Here is a 24,812-nt window from a genome sequence, read left to right on the forward strand (position 1 = left end):
CATGCTCTGAACTTGAGATGGTTTTCCCAACCTTCATCTCCTCATGCTTAGGCTACTGCAACTCGCTTTTCACTTGTCTTAGCAAAACCTTACTGATCAGTTTACAGGTGGTTCAGAATGCCTGTGCTCGGCTTCTGACCAAATGGTCAAAAGACACCCACATCAGATATTGGCAGGTATTATGGTTTTAGTGATGTTGTCTGGATGCAGTTGTTGCATTAACGGGCAGCAGTGGCTCAGTAGGTAGGGTAGGTTGATGACCTTTGGGCACATAAAGATCGTGTATGATTTAAAATTACGAGCCCCAGTGGCCTAATGGATAAGGCACTGGCCTCCTAAGCCAGGGATTGTGGGTTCAAGTCCCATCTGGGGTGGCATATACCTGTTATAGTGATGTTTTCTGCCTCACGTTGTTTCATGAAGCAAACGTTTTGCGTACTTTTTATCACGTCACCTCATTGATAGATATGATTACTTTTGGCCATATCAAAATCCTTTATTGACACAAGTTTGTAGCCCCAGTGGCCTAATGGATAAGGCACTGGCCTTCTAAGCCAGGGATTGTGGGTTCGAGTCCCACCTGGGGTGGTATAATGCTCAACAAAACCACTCTCAAACACATCTATAAAATCTCTAGAGTCTTCTGACTTCCTTCAACACTACAGGGACACGCAAGATGGTTATCAATTGTTCAATCGTTGTGCCCCAGAGCAAGTAGTTCACTAAGTGTGTTTTGACGCCATCAGCAGTATTTTCTCCTGCTTCACCTACTGCCTACATCCACTCTGATGGAGATGGTGAAAACATCCAGTCTTTCTTTGTGGACAAAGTCATTAAGGTGAGATCTTCCATCTGTCCTTCAGCGCTATCTCAGCCTCTTCCGACTCCTACCCTTCCCCTCATCCTAAGCATCTTTGTCCCTGTTTCTTCACCTGAGCCATCCAAACTAGTTTACATTATGAAGACTTCTGCACGCCCCCTCGACATCTTACCCTCTTCTTTTTTTAAAAACACTTTTCTGTCTATCTGTCCCAGTGTGGTCTCTCTGGTTTCTGGTCAGGTCCCTGCTTATTTCAAGAAAGCTGTAATCCAACCGCTTCTTATAAAAACGAGTCCTGCTCCATCTCTCAAAAGCAGCTTCAGAGAAATCTCTAAGCTTCCGTTCATCTCCACGATCTCGGAAAAGGCTGTGGCTAAACACCTCACAGCTGCTCTTGATGAACGCAACATCTACAGTAGTTTCCAGTAAGGTTTTATTTTATATCCCATTCTACTGAAACAGCTCTTCTTAGTTCTCTAATGACCTTCTGACATACAGACATGCAGGGGACTGTTCTAGTCTGGTTCTGCTGGACCTAACTGCAGTCTTTGACACTGTTGATTATCATCTGCTACTGGATAAGCTGAGAGACTGGGAAGGCCTGTCAGAAACTGTTCGAGAGTGGTTCTCTTATCTGTCTGAGCGTTCCTTCTCTGTAGCCATCGCCAAGTTTTGGTCCTCCAGAACCTCTCTCCCCAAAAGATGTCTCACAGGGTTGTGTTCTGAGGCCTGTTATTTTCAGGCTCTATCTGTTGTCTCTTAAACACATCCTGAGGTTTTTTTTAAAGGAATATTCTACCGTCTTTATGCAGATGACATCCGACGGTACATCTCCTTTAAGCCCCATGAGATGTCTAAGCTGCAGCTGTTACTACACACCTGCTCAGACTCTATTAGAACCTGGATGGCTGGGAACTTTCTACAGCAGAATGACGATAAGACGAAGATCCTCATCTGTGCCGCAGACAAGCTGGTTCCCAAAGTCACAGCCTCTCTAGATCAAATTGCTTCTCGCACCAAACCCTTTGTTAAGAATCCCATTGTGACGTTTGACCCAGCTCTCACCCAGGATTCTCATGTCAGGTTTCTTGTTGGCTCTTCTTTCTTTCATCTCAGGAGCATTAAACGCCGGTTTAATTAACCAACATTTTTAGTGTACAGCACCTTGTTTGGTTGTAATGCCTTGTGAATGTGCTTTATAAATAAAATGGGATTGGATTGAAGCATTGCTAAACTTAGTCCATTTCTATCATGCTCTGAACTTGAGATGGTTTTCCCAACCTTCATCTCCTCATGCTTAGGCTACTGCAACTCGCTTTTCACTTGTCTTAGCAAAACCTTACTGATCAGTTTACAGGTGGTTCAGAATGCCTGTGCTCGGCTTCTGACCAAATGGTCAAAAGACACCCACATCAGATATTGGCAGGTATTATGGTTTTAGTGATGTTGTCTGGATGCAGTTGTTGCATTAACGGGCAGCAGTGGCTCAGTAGGTAGGGTAGGTTGATGACCTTTGGGCACATAAAGATCGTGTATGATTTAAAATTACGAGCCCCAGTGGCCTAATGGATAAGGCACTGGCCTCCTAAGCCAGGGATTGTGGGTTCAAGTCCCATCTGGCGTGGTATATACCTGTTATAGTGATGTTTTCTGCCTCACGTTGTTTCATGAAGCAAACGTTTTGCGTACTTTTTATCACGTCACCTCATTGATAGATATGATGACTTTTGGCCATATCGAAATCCTTTATTGACACAAGTTTGTAGCCCCAGTGGCCTAATGGATAAGGCACTGGCCTTCTAAGCCAGGGATTGTGGGTTCGAGTCCCACCTGGGGTGGTATAATGCTCAACAAAACCACTCTCAAACACATCTATAAAATCTCTAGAGCCTTCTGACTTCCTTCAACACTACAGGGACACGCAAGATGGTTATCAATTGTTCAATCGTTGTGCCCCAGAGCAAGTAGTTCACTAAGTGTGTTTTGACGCCATCAGCAGTATTTTCTCCTGCTTCACCTACTGCCTACATCCACTCTGATGGAGATGGTGAAAACATCCAGTCTTTCTTTGTGGACAAAGTCATTAAGGTGAGATCTTCCATCTGTCCTTCAGCGCTATCTCAGCCTCTTCCGACTCCTACCCTTCCCCTCATCCTAAGCATCTTTGTCCCTGTTTCTTCACCTGAGCCATCCAAACTAGTTTACATTATGAAGACTTCTGCACGCCCCCTCGACATCTTACCCTCTTCTTTTTTTAAAAACACTTTTCTGTCTATCTGTCCCAGTGTGGTCTCTCTGGTTTCTGGTCAGGTCCCTGCTTATTTCAAGAAAGCTGTAATCCAACCGCTTCTTATAAAAACGAGTCCTGCTCCATCTCTCAAAAGCAGCTTCAGAGAAATCTCTAAGCTTCCGTTCATCTCCACGATCTCGGAAAAGGCTGTGGCTAAACACCTCACAGCTGCTCTTGATGAACGCAACATCTACAGTAGTTTCCAGTAAGGTTTTATTTTATATCCCATTCTACTGAAACAGCTCTTCTTAGTTCTCTAATGACCTTCTGACTTACAGACATGCAGGGGACTGTTCTAGTCTGGTTCTGCTGGACCTAACTGCAGTCTTTGACACTGTTGATTATCATCTGCTACTGGATAAGCTGAGAGACTGGGAAGGCCTGTCAGAAACTGTTCGAGAGTGGTTCTCTTATCTGTCTGAGCGTTCCTTCTCTGTAGCCATCGCCAAGTTTTGGTCCTCCAGAACCTCTCTCACCAAAAGATGTCTCACAGGGTTGTGTTCTGAGGCCTGTGATTTTCAGGCTCTACCTGTTGTCTCTTAAACGCATCCTGAGGTTTTTTTTAAAGGAATATTCTACCGTCTTTATGCAGATGACATCCGACGGTACATCTCCTTTAAGCCCCATGAGATGTCTAAGCTGCAGCTGTTACTACACACCTGCTCAGACTCTATTAGAACCTGGATGGCTGGGAACTTTCTACAGCAGAATGACGATAAGACGAAGATCCTCATCTGTGCCGCAGACAAGCTGGTTCCCAAAGTCACAGCCTCTCTAGATCAAATTGCTTCTCGCACCAAACCCTTTGTTAAGAATCCCATTGTGACGTTTGACCCAGCTCTCACCCAGGATTCTCATGTCAGGTTTCTTGTTGGCTCTTCTTTCTTTCATCTCAGGAGCATTAAACGCCGGTTTAATTAACCAACATTTTTAGTGTAAAGCGCCTTGTTTGGTTGTAATGCCTTGTGAATGCGCTTTATAAATAAAATGGGATTGGATTGAAGCATTGCTAAACTTAGTCCATTTCTATCATGCTCTGAACTTGAGATGGTTTTCCCAACCTTCATCTCCTCATGCTTAGGCTACTGCAACTCGCTTTTCACTTGTCTTAGCAAAACCTTCCTGATCAGTTTACAGGTGGTTCAGAATGCCTGTGCTCGTCTTCTGACCAAATGGTCAAAAGACACCCACATCAGATATTGGCAGGTATTATGGTTTTAGTGATGTTGTCTGGATGCAGTTGTTGCATTAACGGGCAGCAGTGGCTCAGTAGGTAGGGTAGGTTGATGACCTTTGGGCACATAAAGATCGTGTATGATTTAAAATTACGAGCCCCAGTGGCCTAATGGATAAGGCACTGGCCTCCTAAGCCAGGGATAGTGGGTTCAAGTCCCATCTGGGGTGGCATATACCTGTTATAGTGATGTTTTCTGCCTCACGTTGTTTCATGAAGCAAACGTTTTGCGTACTTTTTATCACGTCACCTCATTGATAGATATGATGACTTTTGGCCATATCGAAATCCTTTATTGACACAAGTTTGTAGCCCCAGTGGCCTAATGGATAAGGCACTGGCCTTCTAAGCCAGGGATTGTGGGTTCGAGTCCCACCTGGGGTGGTATAATGCTCAACAAAACCACTCTCAAACACATCTATAAAATCTCTAGAGCCTTCTGACTTCCTTCAACACTACAGGGACACGCAAGATGGTTATCAATTGTTCAATCGTTGTGCCCCAGAGCAAGTAGTTCACTAAGTGTGTTTTGACGCCATCAGCAGTATTTTCTCCTGCTTCACCTACTGCCTACATCCACTCTGATGGAGATGGTGAAAACATCCAGTCTTTCTTTGTGGACAAAGTCATTAAGGTGAGATCTTCCTTCTGTCCTTCAGCGCTATCTCAGCCTCTTCCGACTACTACCCTTCCCCTCATCCTAAGCATCTTTGTCCCTGTTTCTTCACCTGAGCCATCCAAACTAGTTTACATTATGAAGACTTCTGCACGCCCCCTCGACATCTTACCCTCTTCTTTTTTTAAAAACACTTTTCTGTCTATCTGTCCCAGTGTGGTCTCTCTGGTTTCTGGTCAGGTCCCTGCTTATTTCAAGAAAGCTGTAATCCAACCGCTTCTTATAAAAACGAGTCCTGCTCCATCTCTCAAAAGCAGCTTCAGAGAAATCTCTAAGCTTCCGTTCATCTCCACGATCTCGGAAAAGGCTGTGGCTAAACACCTCACAGCTGCTCTTGATGAACGCAACATCTACAGTAGTTTCCAGTAAGGTTTTATTTTATATCCCATTCTACTGAAACAGCTCTTCTTAGTTCTCTAATGACCTTCTGACATACAGACATGCAGGGGACTGTTCTAGTCTGGTTCTGCTGGACCTAACTGCAGTCTTTGACACTGTTGATTATCATCTGCTACTGGATAAGCTGAGAGACTGGGAAGGCCTGTCAGAAACTGTTCGAGAGTGGTTCTCTTATCTGTCTGAGCGTTCCTTCTCTGTAGCCATCGCCAAGTTTTGGTCCTCCAGAACCTCTCTCACCAAAAGATGTCTCACAGGGTTGTGTTCTGAGGCCTGTGATTTTCAGGCTCTATCTGTTGTCTCTTAAACACATCCTGAGTTTTTTTTTAAAGGAATATTCTACCGTCTTTATGCAGATGACATCCGACGGTACATCTCCTTTAAGCCCCATGAGATGTCTAAGCTGCAGCTGTTACTACACACCTGCTCAGACTCTATTAGAACCTGGATGGCTGGGAACTTTCTACAGCAGAATGACGATAAGACGAAGATCCTCATCTGTGCTGCAGACAAGCTGGTTCCCGAAGTCACAGCCTCTCTAGATCAAATTGCTTCTCGCACCAAACCCTTTGTTAAGAATCCCATTGTGACGTTTGACCCAGCTCTCACCCAGGATTCTCATGTCAGGTTTCTTGTTGGCTCTTCTTTCTTTCATCTCAGGAGCATTAAACGCCGGTTTAATTAACCAACATTTTTAGTGTACAGCACCTTGTTTGGTTGTAATGCCTTGTGAATGCGCTTTATAAATAAAATGGGATTGGATTGAAGCATTGCTAAACTTAGTCCATTTCTATCATGCTCTGAACTTGAGATGGTTTTCCCAACCTTCATCTCCTCATGCTTAGGCTACTGCAACTCGCTTTTCACTTGTCTTAGCAAAACCTTCCTGATCAGTTTACAGGTGGTTCAGAATGCCTGTGCTCGGCTTCTGACCAAATGGTCAAAAGACACCCACATCAGATATTGGCAGGTATTATGGTTTTAGTGATGTTGTCTGGATGCAGTTGTTGCATTAACGGGCAGCAGTGGCTCAGTAGGTAGGGTAGGTTGATGACCTTTGGGCACATAAAGATCGTGTATGATTTAAAATTACGAGCCCCAGTGGCCTAATGGATAAGGCACTGGCCTCCTAAGCCAGGGATTGTGGGTTCAAGTCCCATCTGGGGTGGCATATACCTGTTATAGTGATGTTTTCTGCCTCACGTTGTTTCATGAAGCAAACGTTTTGCGTACTTTTTATCACGTCACCTCATTGATAGATATGATTACTTTTGGCCATATCAAAATCCTTTATTGACACAAGTTTGTAGCCCCAGTGGCCTAATGGATAAGGCACTGGCCTTCTAAGCCAGGGATTGTGGGTTCGAGTCCCACCTGGGGTGGTATAATGCTCAACAAAACCACTCTCAAACACATCTATAAAATCTCTAGAGTCTTCTGACTTCCTTCAACACTACAGGGACACGCAAGATGGTTATCAATTGTTCAATCGTTGTGCCCCAGAGCAAGTAATTCACTAAGTGTGTTTTGACGCCATCAGCAGTATTTTCTCCTGCTTCACCTACTGCCTACATCCACTCTGATGGAGATGGTGAAAACATCCAGTCTTTCTTTGTGGACAAAGTCATTAAGGTGAGATCTTCCATCTGTCCTTCAGCGCTATCTCAGCCTCTTCCGACTCCTACCCTTCCCCTCATCCTAAGCATCTTTGTCCCTGTTTCTTCACCTGAGCCATCCAAACTAGTTTACATTATGAAGACTTCTGCACGCCCCCTCGACATCTTACCCTCTTCTTTTTTTAAAAACACTTTTCTGTCTATCTGTCCCAGTGTGGTCTCTCTGGTTTCTGGTCAGGTCCTTGCTTATTTCAAGAAAGCTGTAATCCAACCGCTTCTTATAAAAACGAGTCCTGCTCCATCTCTCAAAAGCAGCTTCAGAGAAATCTCTAAGCTTCCGTTCATCTCCACGATCTCGGAAAAGGCTGTGGCTAAACACCTCACAGCTGCTCTTGATGAACGCAACATCTACAGTAGTTTCCAGTAAGGTTTTATTTTATATCCCATTCTACTGAAACAGCTCTTCTTAGTTCTCTAATGACCTTCTGACATACAGACATGCAGGGGACTGTTCTAGTCTGGTTCTGCTGGACCTAACTGCAGTCTTTGACACTGTTGATTATCATCTGCTACTGGATAAGCTGAGAGACTGGGAAGGCCTGTCAGAAACTGTTCGAGAGTGGTTCTCTTATCTGTCTGAGCGTTCCTTCTCTGTAGCCATCGCCAAGTTTTGGTCCTCCAGAACCTCTCTCACCAAAAGATGTCTCACAGGGTTGTGTTCTGAGGCCTGTGATTTTCAGGCTCTATCTGTTGTCTCTTAAACACATCCTGAGGTTTTTTTTAAAGGAATATTCTACCGTCTTTATGCAGATGACATCCGACGGTACATCTCCTTTAAGCCCCATGAGATGTCTAAGCTGCAGCTGTTACTACACACCTGCTCAGACTCTATTAGAACCTGGATGGCTGGGAACTTTCTACAGCAGAATGACGATAAGACAAAGATCCTCATCTGTGCCGCAGACAAGCTGGTTCCCGAAGTCACAGCCTCTCTAGATAAAATTGCTTCTCGCACCAAACCCTTTGTTAAGAATCCCATTGTGACTTTTGACCCAGCTCTCACCCAGGATTCTCATGTCAGGTTTCTTGTTGGCTCTTCTTTCTTTCATCTCAGGAGCATTAAACGCCGGTTTAATTAACCAACATTTTTAGTGTACAGCACCTTGTTTGGTTGTAATGCCTTGTGAATGCGCTTTATAAATAAAATGGGATTGGATTGAAGCATTGCTAAACTTAGTCCATTTCTATCATGCTCTGAACTTGAGATGGTTTTCCCAACCTTCATCTCCTCATGCTTAGGCTACTGCAACTCGCTTTTCACTTGTCTTAGCAAAACCTTCCTGATCAGTTTACAGGTGGTTCAGAATGCCTGTGCTCGTCTTCTGACCAAATGGTCAAAAGACACCCACATCAGATATTGGCAGGTATTATGGTTTTAGTGATGTTGTCTGGATGCAGTTGTTGCATTAACGGGCAGCAGTGGCTCAGTAGGTAGGGTAGGTTGATGACCTTTGGGCACATAAAGATCGTGTATGATTTAAAATTACGAGCCCCAGTGGCCTAATGGATAAGGCACTGGCCTCCTAAGCCAGGGATTGTGGGTTCAAGTCCCATCTGGGGTGGCATATACCTGTTATAGTGATGTTTTCTGCCTCACGTTGTTTCATGAAGCAAACGTTTTGCGTACTTTTTATCACGTCACCTCATTGATAGATATGATTACTTTTGGCCATATCAAAATCCTTTATTGACACAAGTTTGTAGCCCCAGTGGCCTAATGGATAAGGCACTGGCCTTCTAAGCCAGGGATTGTGGGTTCGAGTCCCACCTGGGGTGGTATAATGCTCAACAAAACCACTCTCAAACACATCTATAAAATCTCTAGAGTCTTCTGACTTCCTTCAGCACTACAGGGACACGCAAGATGGTTATCAATTGTTCAATCGTTGTGCCCCAGAGCAAGTAGTTCACTAAGTGTGTTTTGACGCCATCAGCAGTATTTTCTCCTGCTTCACCTACTGCCTACATCCACTCTGATGGAGATGGTGAAAACATCCAGTCTTTCTTTGTGGACAAAGTCATTAAGGTGAGATCTTCCATCTGTCCTTCAGCGCTATCTCAGCCTTTTCCGACTCCTACCCTTCCCCTCATCCTAAGCATCTTTGTCCCTGTTTCTTCACCTGAGCCATCCAAACTAGTTTACATTATGAAGACTTCTGCACGCCCCCTCGACATCTTACCCTCTTCTTTTTTTAAAAACACTTTTCTGTCTATCTGTCCCAGTGTGGTCTCTCTGGTTTCTGGTCAGGTCCCTGCTTATTTCAAGAAAGCTGTAATCCAACCGCTTCTTATAAAAACGAGTCCTGCTCCATCTCTCAAAAGCAGCTTCAGAGAAATCTCTAAGCTTCCGTTCATCTCCACGATCTCGGAAAAGGCTGTGGCTAAACACCTCACAGCTGCTCTTGATGAACGCAACATCTACAGTAGTTTCCAGTAAGGTTTTATTTTATATCCCATTCTACTGAAACAGCTCTTCTTAGTTCTCTAATGACCTTCTGACATACAGACATGCAGGGGACTGTTCTAGTCTGGTTCTGCTGGACCTAACTGCAGTCTTTGACACTGTTGATTATCATCTGCTACTGGATAAGCTGAGAGACTGGGAAGGCCTGCCAGAAACTGTTCGAGAGTGGTTCTCTTATCTGTCTGAGCGTTCCTTCTCTGTAGCCATCGCCAAGTTTTGGTCCTCCAGAACCTCTCTCACCAAAAGATGTCTCACAGGGTTGTGTTCTGAGGCCTGTGATTTTCAGGCTCTATCTGTTGTCTCTTAAACACATCCTGAGGTTTTTTTTAAAGGAATATTCTACCGTCTTTATGCAGATGACATCCGACGGTACATCTCCTTTAAGCCCCATGAGATGTCTAAGCTGCAGCTGTTACTACACACCTGCTCAGACTCTATTAGAACCTGGATGGCTGGGAACTTTCTACAGCAGAATGACGATAAGACGAAGATCCTCATCTGTGCCGCAGACAAGCTGGTTCCCGAAGTCACAGCCTCTCTAGATCAAATTGCTTCTCGCACCAAACCCTTTGTTAAGAATCCCATTGTGACGTTTGACCCAGCTCTCACCCAGGATTCTCATGTCAGGTTTCTTGTTGGCTCTTCTTTCTTTCATCTCAGGAGCATTAAACGCCGGTTTAATTAACCAACATTTTTAGTGTACAGCACCTTGTTTGGTTGTAATGCCTTGTGAATGCGCTTTATAAATAAAATGGGATTGGATTGAAGCATTGCTAAACTTAGTCCATTTCTATCATGCTCTGAACTTGAGATGGTTTTCCCAACCTTCATCTCCTCATGCTTAGGCTACTGCAACTCGCTTTTCACTTGTCTTAGCAAAACCTTCCTGATCAGTTTACAGGTGGTTCAGAATGCCTGTGCTCGGCTTCTGACCAAATGGTCAAAAGACACCCACATCAGATATTGGCAGGTATTATGGTTTTAGTGATGTTGTCTGGATGCAGTTGTTGCATTAACGGGCAGCAGTGGCTCAGTAGGTAGGGTAGGTTGATGACCTTTGGGCACATAAAGATCGTGTATGATTTAAAATTACGAGCCCCAGTGGCCTAATGGATAAGGCACTGGCCTCCTAAGCCAGGGATTGTGGGTTCAAGTCCCATCTGGGGTGCTATATACCTGTTATAGTGATGTTTTCTGCCTCACGTTGTTTCATGAAGCAAACGTTTTGCGTACTTTTTATCACGTCACCTCATTGATAGATATGATGACTTTTGGCCATATCGAAATCCTTTATTGACACAAGTTTGTAGCCCCAGTGGCCTAATGGATAAGGCACTGGCCTTCTAAGCCAGGGATTGTGGGTTCGAGTCCCACCTGGGGTGGTATAATGCTCAACAAAACCACTCTCAAACACATCTATAAAATCTCTAGAGCCTTCTGACTTCCTTCAACACTACAGGGACACGCAAGATGGTTATCAATTGTTCAATCGTTGTGCCCCAGAGCAAGTAGTTCACTAAGTGTGTTTTGACGCCATCAGCAGTATTTTCTCCTGCTTCACCTACTGCCTACATCCACTCTGATGGAGATGGTGAAAAGATCCAGTCTTTCTTTGTGGACAAAGTCATTAAGGTGAGATCTTCCATCTGTCCTTCAGCGCTATCTCAGCCTCTTCCGACTCCTACCCTTCCCCTCATCCTAAGCATCTTTGTCCCTGTTTCTTCACCTGAGCCATCCAAACTAGTTTACATTATGAAGACTTCTGCACGCCCCCTCGACATCTTACCCTCTTCTTTTTTTAAAAACACTTTTCTGTCTATCTGTCCCAGTGTGGTCTCTCTGGTTTCTGGTCAGGTCCCTGCTTATTTCAAGAAAGCTGTAATCCAACCGCTTCTTATAAAAACGAGTCCTGCTCCATCTCTCAAAAGCAGCTTCAGAGAAATCTCTAAGCTTCCGTTCATCTCCACGATCTCGGAAAAGGCTGTGGCTAAACACCTCACAGCTGCTCTTGATGAACGCAACATCTACAGTAGTTTCCAGTAAGGTTTTATTTTATATCCCATTCTACTGAAACAGCTCTTCTTAGTTCTCTAATGACCTTCTGACTTACAGACATGCAGGGGACTGTTCTAGTCTGGTTCTGCTGGACCTAACTGCAGTCTTTGACATTGTTGATTATCATCTGCTACTGGATAAGCTGAGAGACTGGGAAGGCCTGTCAGAAACTGTTCGAGAGTGGTTCTCTTATCTGTCTGAGCGTTCCTTCTCTGTAGCCATCGCCAAGTTTTGGTCCTCCAGAACCTCTCTCACCAAAAGATGTCTCACAGGGTTGTGTTCTGAGGCCTGTGATTTTCAGGCTCTACCTGTTGTCTCTTAAACGCATCCTGAGGTTTTTTTTAAAGGAATATTCTACCGTCTTTATGCAGATGACATCCGACGGTACATCTCCTTTAAGCCCCATGAGATGTCTAAGCTGCAGCTGTTACTACACACCTGCTCAGACTCTATTAGAACCTGGATGGCTGGGAACTTTCTACAGCAGAATGACGATAAGACGAAGATCCTCATCTGTGCCGCAGACAAGCTGGTTCCCAAAGTCACAGCCTCTCTAGATCAAATTGATTCTCGCACCAAACCCTTTGTTAAGAATCCCATTGTGACGTTTGACCCAGCTCTCACCCAGGATTCTCATGTCAGGTTTCTTGTTGGCTCTTCTTTCTTTCATCTCAGGAGCATTAAACGCCGGTTTAATTAACCAACATTTTTAGTGTAAAGCGCCTTGTTTGGTTGTAATGCCTTGTGAATGCGCTTTATAAATAAAATGGGATTGGATTGAAGCATTGCTAAACTTAGTCCATTTCTATCATGCTCTGAACTTGAGATGGTTTTCCCAACCTTCATCTCCTCATGCTTAGGCTACTGCAACTCGCTTTTCACTTGTCTTAGCAAAACCTTCCTGATCAGTTTACAGGTGGTTCAGAATGCCTGTGCTCGTCTTCTGACCAAATGGTCAAAAGACACCCACATCAGATATTGGCAGGTATTATGGTTTTAGTGATGTTGTCTGGATGCAGTTGTTGCATTAACGGGCAGCAGTGGCTCAGTAGGTAGGGTAGGTTGATGACCTTTGGGCACATAAAGATCGTGTATGATTTAAAATTACGAGCCCCAGTGGCCTAATGTATAAGGCACTGGCCTCCTAAGCCAGGGATAGTGGGTTCAAGTCCCATCTGGGGTGGCATATACCTGTTATAGTGATGTTTTCTGCCTCACGTTGTTTCATGAAGCAAACGTTTTGCGTACTTTTTATCACGTCACCTCATTGATAGATATGATGACTTTTGGCCATATCGAAATCCTTTATTGACACAAGTTTGTAGCCCCAGTGGCCTAATGGATAAGGCACTGGCCTTCTAAGCCAGGGATTGTGGGTTCGCGTCCCACCTGGGGTGGTATAATGCTCAACAAAACCACTCTCAAACACATCTATAAAATCTCTAGAGCCTTCTGACTTCCTTCAACACTACAGGGACACGCAAGATGGTTATCAATTGTTCAATCGTTGTGCCCCAGAGCAAGTAGTTCACTAAGTGTGTTTTGACGCCATCAGCAGTATTTTCTCCTGCTTCACCTACTGCCTACATCCACTCTGATGGAGATGGTGAAAACATCCAGTCTTTCTTTGTGGACAAAGTCATTAAGGTGAGATCTTCCATCTGTCCTTCAGCGCTATCTCAGCCTCTTCCGACTCCTACCCTTCCCCTCATCCTAAGCATCTTTGTCCCTGTTTCTTCACCTGAGCCATCCAAACTAGTTTACATTATGAAGACTTCTGCACGCCCCCTCGACATCTTACCCTCTTCTTTTTTTAAAAACACTTTTCTGTCTATCTGTCCCAGTGTGGTCTCTCTGGTTTCTGGTCAGGTCCCTGCTTATTTCAAGAAAGCTGTAATCCAACCGCTTCTTATAAAAACGAGTCCTGCTCCATCTCTCAAAAGCAGCTTCAGAGAAATCTCTAAGCTTCCGTTCATCTCCACGATCTCGGAAAAGGCTGTGGCTAAACACCTCACAGCTGCTCTTGATGAACGCAACATCTACAGTAGTTTCCAGTAAGGTTTTATTTTATATCCCATTCTACTGAAACAGCTCTTCTTAGTTCTCTAATGACCTTCTGACATACAGACATGCAGGGGACTGTTCTAGTCTGGTTCTGCTGGACCTAACTGCAGTCTTTGACACTGTTGATTATCATCTGCTACTGGATAAGCTGAGAGACTGGGAAGGCCTGCCAGAAACTGTTCGAGAGTGGTTCTCTTATCTGTCTGAGCGTTCCTTCTCTGTAGCCATCGCCAAGTTTTGGTCCTCCAGAACCTCTCTCACCAAAAGATGTCTCACAGGGTTGTGTTCTGAGGCCTGTGATTTTCAGGCTCTATCTGTTGTCTCTTAAACACATCCTGAGGTTTTTTTTAAAGGAATATTCTACCGTCTTTATGCAGATGACATCCGACGGTACATCTCCTTTAAGCCCCATGAGATGTCTAAGCTGCAGCTGTTACTACACACCTGCTCAGACTCTATTAGAACCTGGATGGCTGGGAACTTTCTACAGCAGAATGACGATAAGACGAAGATCCTCATCTGTGCCGCAGACAAGCTGGTTCCCGAAGTCACAGCCTCTCTAGATCAAATTGCTTCTCGCACCAAACCCTTTGTTAAGAATCCCATTGTGACGTTTGACCCAGCTCTCACCCAGGATTCTCATGTCAGGTTTCTTGTTGGCTCTTCTTTCTTTCATCTCAGGAGCATTAAACGCCGGTTTAATTAACCAACATTTTTAGTGTACAGCACCTTGTTTGGTTGTAATGCCTTGTGAATGCGCTTTATAAATAAAATGGGATTGGATTGAAGCATTGCTAAACTTAGTCCATTTCTATCATGCTCTGAACTTGAGATGGTTTTCCCAACCTTCATCTCCTCATGCTTAGGCTACTGCAACTCGCTTTTCACTTGTCTTAGCAAAACCTTCCTGATCAGTTTACAGGTGGTTCAGAATGCCTGTGCTCGGCTTCTGACCAAATGGTCAAAAGACACCCACATCAGATATTGGCAGGTATTATGGTTTTAGTGATGTTGTCTGGATGCAGTTGTTGCATTAACGGGCAGCAGTGGCTCAGTAGGTAGGGTAGGTTGATGACCTTTGGGCACATAAAGATCGTGTATGATTTAAAATTACGAGCCCCAGTGGCCTAATGGATAAGGCACTGGCCTCCTAAGCCAGGGATTGTGGGTTCAAGTCCCATCTGGGGTGGCATATACCTGTTATAGTGATGTTTTCTGCCTCACGTTGTTTCATGAAGCAAACGTTTTGCGTACTTTTTATCACGTCACCTCATTGATAGATATGATGACTTTTGGCCATATCGAAATCCTTTATTGACACAAGTTTGTAGCCCCAGTGGCCTAATGGATAAGGCACTGGCCTTCTAAGCCAGGGATTGTGGGTTCGAGTCCCACCTGGGGTGGTATAATGCTCAACAAAACCACTCTCAAACACATCTATAAAATCTCTAGAGCCTTCTGACTTCCTTCAACACTACAGGGACACGCAAGATGGTTATCAATTGTTCAATCGTTGTGCCCCAGAGCAAGTAGTTCACTAAGTGTGTTTTGACGCCATCAGCAGTATTTTCTCCTGCTTCACCTACTGCCTACATCCACTCTGATGGAGATGGTGAAAAGATCCAGTCTTTCTTTGTGGACAAAGTCATTAAGGTGAGATCTTCCATCTGTCCTTCAGCGCTATCTCAGCCTCTTCCGACTCCTACCCTTCCCCTCATCCTAAGCATCTTTGTCCCTGTTTCTTCACCTGAGCCATCCAAACTAGTTTACATTATGAAGACTTCTGCACGCCCCCTCGACATCTTACCCTCTTCTTTTTTTAAAAACACTTTTCTGTCTATCTGTCCCAGTGTGGTCTCTCTGGTTTCTGGTCAGGTCCCTGCTTATTTCAAGAAAGCTGTAATCCAACCGCTTCTTATAAAAACGAGTCCTGCTCCATCTCTCAAAAGCAGCTTCAGAGAAATCTCTAAGCTTCCGTTCATCTCCACGATCTCGGAAAAGGCTGTGGCTAAACACCTCACAGCTGCTCTTGATGAACGCAACATCTACAGTAGTTTCCAGTAAGGTTTTATTTTATATCCCATTCTACTGAAACAGCTCTTCTTAGTTCTCTAATGACCTTCTGACTTACAGACATGCAGGGGACTGTTCTAGTCTGGTTCTGCTGGACCTAACTGCAGTCTTTGACACTGTTGATTATCATCTGCTACTGGATAAGCTGAGAGACTGGGAAGGCCTGTCAGAAACTGTTCGAGAGTGGTTCTCTTATCTGTCTGAGCGTTCCTTCTCTGTAGCCATCGCCAAGTTTTGGTCCTCCAGAACCTCTCTCACCAAAAGATGTCTCACAGGGTTGTGTTCTGAGGCCTGTGATTTTCAGGCTCTACCTGTTGTCTCTTAAACGCATCCTGAGGTTTTTTTTAAAGGAATATTCTACCGTCTTTATGCAGATGACATCCGACGGTACATCTCCTTTAAGCCCCATGAGATGTCTAAGCTGCAGCTGTTACTACACACCTGCTCAGACTCTATTAGAACCTGGATGGCTGGGAACTTTCTACAGCAGAATGACGATAAGACGAAGATCCTCATCTGTGCCGCAGACAAGCTGGTTCCCAAAGTCACAGCCTCTCTAGATCAAATTGCTTCTCGCACCAAACCCTTTGTTAAGAATCCCATTGTGACGTTTGACCCAGCTCTCACCCAGGATTCTCATGTCAGGTTTCTTGTTGGCTCTTCTTTCTTTCATCTCAGGAGCATTAAACGCCGGTTTAATTAACCAACATTTTTAGTGTAAAGCGCCTTGTTTGGTTGTAATGCCTTGTGAATGCGCTTTATAAATAAAATGGGATTGGATTGAAGCATTGCTAAACTTAGTCCATTTCTATCATGCTCTGAACTTGAGATGGTTTTCCCAACCTTCATCTCCTCATGCTTAGGCTACTGCAACTCGCTTTTCACTTGTCTTAGCAAAACCTTCCTGATCAGTTTACAGGTGGTTCAGAATGCCTGTGCTCGTCTTCTGACCAAATGGTCAAAAGACACCCACATCAGATATTGGCAGGTATTATGGTTTTAGTGATGTTGTCTGGATGCAGTTGTTGCATTAACGGGCAGCAGTGGCTCAGTAGGTAGGGTAGGTTGATGACCTTTGGGCACATAAAGATCGTGTATGATTTAAAATTACGAGCCCCAGTGGCCTAATGTATAAGGCACTGGCCTCCTAAGCCAGGGATAGTGGGTTCAAGTCCCATCTGGGGTGGCATATACCTGTTATAGTGATGTTTTCTGCCTCACGTTGTTTCATGAAGCAAACGTTTTGCGTACTTTTTATCACGTCACCTCATTGATAGATATGATGACTTTTGGCCATATCGAAATCCTTTATTGACACAAGTTTGTAGCCCCAGTGGCCTAATGGATAAGGCACTGGCCTTCTAAGCCAGGGATTGTGGGTTCGCGTCCCACCTGGGGTGGTATAATGCTCAACAAAACCACTCTCAAACACATCTATAAAATCTCTAGAGCCTTCTGACTTCCTTCAACACTACAGGGACACGCAAGATGGTTATCAATTGTTCAATCGTTGTGCCCCAGAGCAAGTAGTTCACTAAGTGTGTTTTGACGCCATCAGCAGTATTTTCTCCTGCTTCACCTACTGCCTACATCCACTCTGATGGAGATGGTGAAAACATCCAGTCTTTCTTTGTGGACAAAGTCATTAAGGTGAGATCTTCCATCTGTCCTTCAGCGCTATCTCAGCCTCTTCCGACTCCTACCCTTCCCCTCATCCTAAGCATCTTTGTCCCTGTTTCTTCACCTGAGCCATCCAAACTAGTTTACATTATGAAGACTTCTGCACGCCCCCTCGACATCTTACCCTCTTCTTTTTTTAAAAACACTTTTCTGTCTATCTGTCCCAGTGTGGTCTCTCTGGTTTCTGGTCAGGTCCCTGCTTATTTCAAGAAAGCTGTAATCCAACCGCTTCTTATAAAAACGAGTCCTGCTCCATCTCTCAAAAGCAGCTTCAGAGAAATCTCTAAGCTTCCGTTCATCTCCACGATCTCGGAAAAGGCTGTGGCTAAACACCTCACAGCTGCTCTTGATGAACGCAACATCTACAGTAGTTTCCAGTAAGGTTTTATTTTATATCCCATTCTACTGAAACAGCTCTTCTTAGTTCTCTAATGACCTTCTGACATACAGACATGCAGGGGACTGTTCTAGTCTGGTTCTGCTGGACCTAACTGCAGTCTTTGACACTGTTGATTATCATCTGCTACTGGATAAGCTGAGAGACTGGGAAGGCCTGCCAGAAACTGTTCGAGAGTGGTTCTCTTATCTGTCTGAGCGTTCCTTCTCTGTAGCCATCGCCAAGTTTTGGTCCTCCAGAACCTCTCTCACCAAAAGATGTCTCACAGGGTTGTGTTCTGAGGCCTGTGATTTTCAGGCTCTATCTGTTGTCTCTTAAACACATCCTGAGGTTTTTTTTAAAGGAATATTCTACCGTCTTTATGCAGATGACATCCGACGGTACATCTCCTTTAAGCCCCATGAGATGTCTAAGCTGCAGCTGTTACTACACACCTGCTCAGACTCTATTAGAACCTGGATGGCTGGGAACTTTCTACAGCAGAATGACGATAAGACGAAGATCCTCATCTGTGCCGCAGACAAGCTGGTTCCCGAAGTCACAGCCTCTCTAGATCAAATTGCTTCTCGCACCAAACCCTTTGTTAAGAATCCCATTGTGACGTTTGACCCAGCTCTCACCCAGGATTCTCATGTCAGGTTTCTTGTTGGCTCTTCTTTCTTTCATCTCAGGAGCATTAAACGCCGGTTTAATTAACCAACATTTTTAGTGTACAGCACCTTGTTTGGTTGTAATGCCTTGTGAATGCGCTTTATAAATAAAATGGGATTGGATTGAAGCATTGCTAAACTTAGTCCATTTCTATCATGCTCTGAACTTGAGATGGTTTTCCCAACCTTCATCTCCTCATGCTTAGGCTACTGCAACTCGCTTTTCACTTGTCTTAGCAAAACCTTCCTGATCAGTTTACAGGTGGTTCAGAATGCCTGTGCTCGGCTTCTGACCAAATGGTCAAAAGACACCCACATCAGATATTGGCAGGTATTATGGTTTTAGTGATGTTGTCTGGATGCAGTTGTTGCATTAACGGGCAGCAGTGGCTCAGTAGGTAGGGTAGGTTGATGACCTTTGGGCACATAAAGATCGTGTATGATTTAAAATTACGAGCCCCAGTGGCCTAATGGATAAGGCACTGGCCTCCTAAGCCAGGGATTGTGGGTTCAAGTCCCATCTGGGGTGGTATATACCTGTTATAGTGATGTTTTCTGCCTCACGTTGTTTCATGAAGCAAACGTTTTGCGTACTTTTTATCACGTCACCTCATTGATAGATATGATGACTTTTGGCCATATCGAAATCCTTTATTGACACAAGTTTGTAGCCCCAGTGGCCTAATGGATAAGGCACTGGCCTTCTAAGCCAGGGATTGTGGGTTCGAGTCCCACCTGGGGTGGTATAATGCTCAACAAAACCACTCTCAAACACATCTATAAAATCTCTAGAGCCTTCTGACTTCCTTCAACACTACAGGGACACGCAAGATGGTTATCAATTGTTCAATCGTTGTGCCCCAGAGCAAGTAGTTCACTAAGTGTGTTTTGACGCCATCAGCAGTATTTTCTCCTGCTTCACCTACTGCCTACATCCACTCTGATGGAGATGGTGAAAAGATCCAGTCTTTCTTTGTGGACAAAGTCATTAAGGTGAGATCTTCCATCTGTCCTTCAGCGCTATCTCAGCCTCTTCCGACTCCTACCCTTCCCCTCATCCTAAGCATCTTTGTCCCTGTTTCTTCACCTGAGCCATCCAAACTAGTTTACATTATGAAGACTTCTGCACGCCCCCTCGACATCTTACCCTCTTCTTTTTTTAAAAACACTTTTCTGTCTATCTGTCCCAGTGTGGTCTCTCTGGTTTCTGGTCAGGTCCCTGCTTATTTCAAGAAAGCTGTAATCCAACCGCTTCTTATAAAAACGAGTCCTGCTCCATCTCTCAAAAGCAGCTTCAGAGAAATCTCTAAGCTTCCGTTCATCTCCACGATCTCGGAAAAGGCTGTGGCTAAACACCTCACAGCTGCTCTTGATGAACGCAACATCTACAGTAGTTTCCAGTAAGGTTTTATTTTATATCCCATTCTACTGAAACAGCTCTTCTTAGTTCTCTAATGACCTTCTGACTTACAGACATGCAGGGGACTGTTCTAGTCTGGTTCTGCTGGACCTAACTGCAGTCTTTGACACTGTTGATTATCATCTGCTACTGGATAAGCTGAGAGACTGGGAAGGCCTGTCAGAAACTGTTCGAGAGTGGTTCTCTTATCTGTCTGAGCGTTCCTTCTCTGTAGCCATCGCCAAGTTTTGGTCCTCCAGAACCTCTCTCACCAAAAGATGTCTCACAGGGTTGTGTTCTGAGGCCTGTGATTTTCAGGCTCTACCTGTTGTCTCTTAAACGCATCCTGAGGTTTTTTTTAAAGGAATATTCTACCGTCTTTATGCAGATGACATCCGACGGTACATCTCCTTTAAGCCCCATGAGATGTCTAAGCTGCAGCTGTTACTACACACCTGCTCAGACTCTATTAGAACCTGGATGGCTGGGAACTTTCTACAGCAGAATGACGATAAGACGAAGATCCTCATCTGTGCCGCAGACAAGCTGGTTCCCAAAGTCACAGCCTCTCTAGATCAAATTGCTTCTCGCACCAAACCCTTTGTTAAGAATCCCATTGTGACGTTTGACCCAGCTCTCACCCAGGATTCTCATGTCAGGTTTCTTGTTGGCTCTTCTTTCTTTCATCTCAGGAGCATTAAAAGCCGGTTTAATTAACCAACATTTTTAGTGTAAAGCGCCTTGTTTGGTTGTAATGCCTTGTGAATGCGCTTTATAAATAAAATGGGATTGGATTGAAGCATTGCTAAACTTAGTCCATTTCTATCATGCTCTGAACTTGAGATGGTTTTCCCAACCTTCATCTCCTCATGCTTAGGCTACTGCAACTCGCTTTTCACTTGTCTTAGCAAAACCTTCCTGATCAGTTTACAGGTGGTTCAGAATGCCTGTGCTCGTCTTCTGACCAAATGGTCAAAAGACACCCACATCAGATATTGGCAGGTATTATGGTTTTAGTGATGTTGTCTGGATGCAGTTGTTGCATTAACGGGCAGCAGTGGCTCAGTAGGTAGGGTAGGTTGATGACCTTTGGGCACATAAAGATCGTGTATGATTTAAAATTACGAGCCCCAGTGGCCTAATGTATAAGGCACTGGCCTCCTAAGCCAGGGATAGTGGGTTCAAGTCCCATCTGGGGTGGCATATACCTGTTATAGTGATGTTTTCTGCCTCACGTTGTTTCATGAAGCAAACGTTTTGCGTACTTTTTATCACGTCACCTCATTGATAGATATGATGACTTTTGGCCATATCGAAATCCTTTATTGACACAAGTTTGTAGCCCCAGTGGCCTAATGGATAAGGCACTGGCCTTCTAAGCCAGGGATTGTGGGTTCGCGTCCCACCTGGGGTGGTATAATGCTCAACAAAACCACTCTCAAACACATCTATAAAATCTCTAGAGCCTTCTGACTTCCTTCAACACTACAGGGACACGCAAGATGGTTATCAATTGTTCAATCGTTGTGCCCCAGAGCAAGTAGTTCACTAAGTGTGTTTTGACGCCATCAGCAGTATTTTCTCCTGCTTCACCTACTGCCTACATCCACTCTGATGGAGATGGTGAAAAGATCCAGTCTTTCTTTGTGGACAAAGTCATTAAGGTGAGATCTTCCATCTGTCCTTCAGCGCTATCTCAGCCTCTTCCGACTCCTACCCTTCCCCTCATCCTAAGCATCTTTGTCCCTGTTTCTTCACCTGAGCCATCCAAACTAGTTTACATTATGAAGACTTCTGCACGCCCCCTCGACATCTTACCCTCTTCTTTTTTTAAAAACACTTTTCTGTCTATCTGTCCCAGTGTGGTCTCTCTGGTTTCTGGTCAGGTCCCTGCTTATTTCAAGAAAGCTGTAATCCAACCGCTTCTTATAAAAACGAGTCCTGCTCCATCTCTCAAAAGCAGCTTCAGAGAAATCTCTAAGCTTCCGTTCATCTCCACGATCTCGGAAAAGGCTGTGGCTAAACACCTCACAGCTGCTCTTGATGAACGCAACATCTACAGTAGTTTCCAGTAAGGTTTTATTTTATATCCCATTCTACTGAAACAGCTCTTCTTAGATCTCTAATGACCTTCTGACTTACAGACATGCAGGGGACTGTTCTAGTCTGGTTCTGCTGGACCTAACTGCAGTCTTTGACACTGTTGATTATCATCTGCTACTGGATAAGCTGAGAGACTGGGAAGGCCTGTCAGAAACTGTTCGAGAGTGGTTCTCTTATCTGTCTGAGCGTTCCTTCTCTGTAGCCATCGCCAAGTTTTGGTCCTCCAGAACCTCTCTCACCAAAAGATGTCTCACAGGGTTGTGTTCTGAGGCCTGTGATTTTCAGGCTCTACCTGTTGTCTCTTAAACGCATCCTGAGGTTTTTTTTAAAGGAATATTCTACCGTCTTTATGCAGATGACATCCGACGGTACATCTCCTTTAAGCCCCATGAGATGTCTAAGCTGCAGCTGTTACTACACACCTGCTCAGACTCTATTAGAACCTGGATGGCTGGGAACTTTCTACAGCAGAATGACGATAAGACGAAGATCCTCATCTGTGCCGCAGACAAGCTGGTTCCCAAAGTCACAGCCTCTCTAGATCAAATTGCTTCTCGCACCAAACCCTTTGTTAAGAATCCCATTGTGACGTTTGACCCAGCTCTCACCCAGGATTCTCATGTCAGGTTTCTTGTTGGCTCTTCTTTCTTTCATCTCAGGAGCATTAAAAGCCGGTTTAATTAACCAACATTTTTAGTGTAAAGCGCCTTGTTTGGTTGTAATGCCTTGTGAATGCGCTTTATAAATAAAATGGGATTGGATTGAAGCATTGCTAAACTTAGTCCATTTCTATCATGCTCTGAACTTGAGATGGTTTTCCCAACCTTCATCTCCTCATGCTTAGGCTACTGCAACTCGCTTTTCACTTGTCTTAGCAAAACCTTCCTGATCAGTTTACAGGTGGTTCAGAATGCCTGTGCTCGTCTTCTGACCAAATGGTCAAAAGACACCCACATCAGATATTGGCAGGTATTATGGTTTTAGTGATGTTGTCTGGATGCAGTTGTTGCATTAACGGGCAGCAGTGGCTCAGTAGGTAGGGTAGGTTGATGACCTTTGGGCACATAAAGATCGTGTATGATTTAAAATTACGAGCCCCAGTGGCCTAATGTATAAGGCACTGGCCTCCTAAGCCAGGGATAGTGGGTTCAAGTCCCATCTGGGGTGGCATATACCTGTTATAGTGATGTTTTCTGCCTCACGTTGTTTCATGAAGCAAACGTTTTGCGTACTTTTTATCACGTCACCTCATTGATAGATATGATGACTTTTGGCCATATCGAAATCCTTTATTGACACAAGTTTGTAGCCCCAGTGGCCTAATGGATAAGGCACTGGCCTTCTAAGCCAGGGATTGTGGGTTCGCGTCCCACCTGGGGTGGTATAATGCTCAACAAAACCACTCTCAAACACATCTATAAAATCTCTAGAGCCTTCTGACTTCCTTCAACACTACAGGGACACGCAAGATGGTTATCAATTGTTCAATCGTTGTGCCCCAGAGCAAGTAGTTCACTAAGTGTGTTTTGACGCCATCAGCAGTATTTTCTCCTGCTTCACCTACTGCCTACATCCACTCTGATGGAGATGGTGAAAAGATCCAGTCTTTCTTTGTGGACAAAGTCATTAAGGTGAGATCTTCCATCTGTCCTTCAGCGCTATCTCAGCCTCTTCCGACTCCTACCCTTCCCCTCATCCTAAGCATCTTTGTCCCTGTTTCTTCACCTGAGCCATCCAAACTAGTTTACATTATGAAGACTTCTGCACGCCCCCTCGACATCTTACCCTCTTCTTTTTTTAAAAACACTTTTCTGTCTATCTGTCCCAGTGTGGTCTCTCTGGTTTCTGGTCAGGTCCCTGCTTATTTCAAGAAAGCTGTAATCCAACCGCTTCTTATAAAAACGAGTCCTGCTCCATCTCTCAAAAGCAGCTTCAGAGAAATCTCTAAGCTTCCGTTCATCTCCACGATCTCGGAAAAGGCTGTGGCTAAACACCTCACAGCTGCTCTTGATGAACGCAACATCTACAGTAGTTTCCAGTAAGGTTTTATTTTATATCCCATTCTACTGAAACAGCTCTTCTTAGATCTCTAATGAACTTCTGACTTACAGACATGCAGGGGACTGTTCTAGTCTGGTTCTGCTGGACCTAACTGCAGTCTTTGACACTGTTGATTATCATCTGCTACTGGATAAGCTGAGAGACTGGGAAGGCCTGTCAGAAACTGTTCGAGAGTGGTTCTCTTATCTGTCTGAGCGTTCCTTCTCTGTAGCCATCGCCAAGTTTTGGTCCTCCAGAACCTCTCTCACCAAAAGATGTCTCACAGGGTTGTGTTCTGAGGCCTGTGATTTTCAGGCTCTACCTGTTGTCTCTTAAACGCATCCTGAGGTTTTTTTTAAAGGAATATTCTACCGTCTTTATGCAGATGACATCCGACGGTACATCTCCTTTAAGCCCCATGAGATGTCTAAGCTGCAGCTGTTACTACACACCTGCTCAGACTCTATTAGAACCTGGATGGCTGGGAACTTTCTACAGCAGAATGACGATAAGACGAAGATCCTCATCTGTGCCGCAGACAAGCTGGTTCCCAAAGTCACAGCCTCTCTAGATCAAATTGCTTCTCGCACCAAACCCTTTGTTAAGAATCCCATTGTGACGTTTGACCCAGCTCTCACCCAGGATTCTCATGTCAGGTTTCTTGTTGGCTCTTCTTTCTTTCATCTCAGGAGCATTAAAAGCCGGTTTAATTAACCAACATTTTTAGTGTAAAGCGCCTTGTTTGGTTGTAATGCCTTGTGAATGCGCTTTATAAATAAAATGGGATTGGATTGA

The 24,812-nt window shown here is 44.4% G+C and overlaps 1 protein-coding gene and 20 non-coding genes across 23 annotated transcripts in view; 20 read left to right on the forward strand and 1 right to left on the reverse strand.

Annotated features, from left to right (window-relative positions):
* Positions 1 to 24,812, reverse strand: part of atp7b (ATPase copper transporting beta) — a 272,095-nt gene that overhangs the window by 110,979 nt on the left and 136,304 nt on the right. The window lies entirely within an intron of this gene.
* trnar-ccu (transfer RNA arginine (anticodon CCU)) lies at positions 302 to 374 on the forward strand. Its single transcript has one exon. It is a non-coding gene; the product is annotated as a tRNA-Arg (tRNA).
* Positions 516 to 588, forward strand: trnar-ucu (transfer RNA arginine (anticodon UCU)). The gene has a single exon. It is a non-coding gene; the product is annotated as a tRNA-Arg (tRNA).
* trnar-ccu (transfer RNA arginine (anticodon CCU)) lies at positions 2,372 to 2,444 on the forward strand. Its single transcript has one exon. It is a non-coding gene; the product is annotated as a tRNA-Arg (tRNA).
* trnar-ucu (transfer RNA arginine (anticodon UCU)) lies at positions 2,586 to 2,658 on the forward strand. The gene has a single exon. It is a non-coding gene; the product is annotated as a tRNA-Arg (tRNA).
* Positions 4,442 to 4,514, forward strand: trnar-ccu (transfer RNA arginine (anticodon CCU)). The gene has a single exon. It is a non-coding gene; the product is annotated as a tRNA-Arg (tRNA).
* On the forward strand, positions 4,656 to 4,728 carry trnar-ucu (transfer RNA arginine (anticodon UCU)). Its single transcript has one exon. It is a non-coding gene; the product is annotated as a tRNA-Arg (tRNA).
* On the forward strand, positions 6,512 to 6,584 carry trnar-ccu (transfer RNA arginine (anticodon CCU)). Its single transcript has one exon. It is a non-coding gene; the product is annotated as a tRNA-Arg (tRNA).
* trnar-ucu (transfer RNA arginine (anticodon UCU)) lies at positions 6,726 to 6,798 on the forward strand. The gene has a single exon. It is a non-coding gene; the product is annotated as a tRNA-Arg (tRNA).
* trnar-ccu (transfer RNA arginine (anticodon CCU)) lies at positions 8,582 to 8,654 on the forward strand. Its single transcript has one exon. It is a non-coding gene; the product is annotated as a tRNA-Arg (tRNA).
* On the forward strand, positions 8,796 to 8,868 carry trnar-ucu (transfer RNA arginine (anticodon UCU)). The gene has a single exon. It is a non-coding gene; the product is annotated as a tRNA-Arg (tRNA).
* On the forward strand, positions 10,652 to 10,724 carry trnar-ccu (transfer RNA arginine (anticodon CCU)). Its single transcript has one exon. It is a non-coding gene; the product is annotated as a tRNA-Arg (tRNA).
* On the forward strand, positions 10,866 to 10,938 carry trnar-ucu (transfer RNA arginine (anticodon UCU)). The gene has a single exon. It is a non-coding gene; the product is annotated as a tRNA-Arg (tRNA).
* Positions 12,936 to 13,008, forward strand: trnar-ucu (transfer RNA arginine (anticodon UCU)). The gene has a single exon. It is a non-coding gene; the product is annotated as a tRNA-Arg (tRNA).
* On the forward strand, positions 14,792 to 14,864 carry trnar-ccu (transfer RNA arginine (anticodon CCU)). Its single transcript has one exon. It is a non-coding gene; the product is annotated as a tRNA-Arg (tRNA).
* trnar-ucu (transfer RNA arginine (anticodon UCU)) lies at positions 15,006 to 15,078 on the forward strand. The gene has a single exon. It is a non-coding gene; the product is annotated as a tRNA-Arg (tRNA).
* Positions 17,076 to 17,148, forward strand: trnar-ucu (transfer RNA arginine (anticodon UCU)). Its single transcript has one exon. It is a non-coding gene; the product is annotated as a tRNA-Arg (tRNA).
* Positions 18,932 to 19,004, forward strand: trnar-ccu (transfer RNA arginine (anticodon CCU)). The gene has a single exon. It is a non-coding gene; the product is annotated as a tRNA-Arg (tRNA).
* Positions 19,146 to 19,218, forward strand: trnar-ucu (transfer RNA arginine (anticodon UCU)). The gene has a single exon. It is a non-coding gene; the product is annotated as a tRNA-Arg (tRNA).
* Positions 21,216 to 21,288, forward strand: trnar-ucu (transfer RNA arginine (anticodon UCU)). The gene has a single exon. It is a non-coding gene; the product is annotated as a tRNA-Arg (tRNA).
* Positions 23,286 to 23,358, forward strand: trnar-ucu (transfer RNA arginine (anticodon UCU)). Its single transcript has one exon. It is a non-coding gene; the product is annotated as a tRNA-Arg (tRNA).

Source organism: Nothobranchius furzeri, chromosome 1, assembly GCF_043380555.1.
Source record: "Nothobranchius furzeri strain GRZ-AD chromosome 1, NfurGRZ-RIMD1, whole genome shotgun sequence".
Taxonomy (NCBI): domain Eukaryota; kingdom Metazoa; phylum Chordata; class Actinopteri; order Cyprinodontiformes; family Nothobranchiidae; genus Nothobranchius; species Nothobranchius furzeri.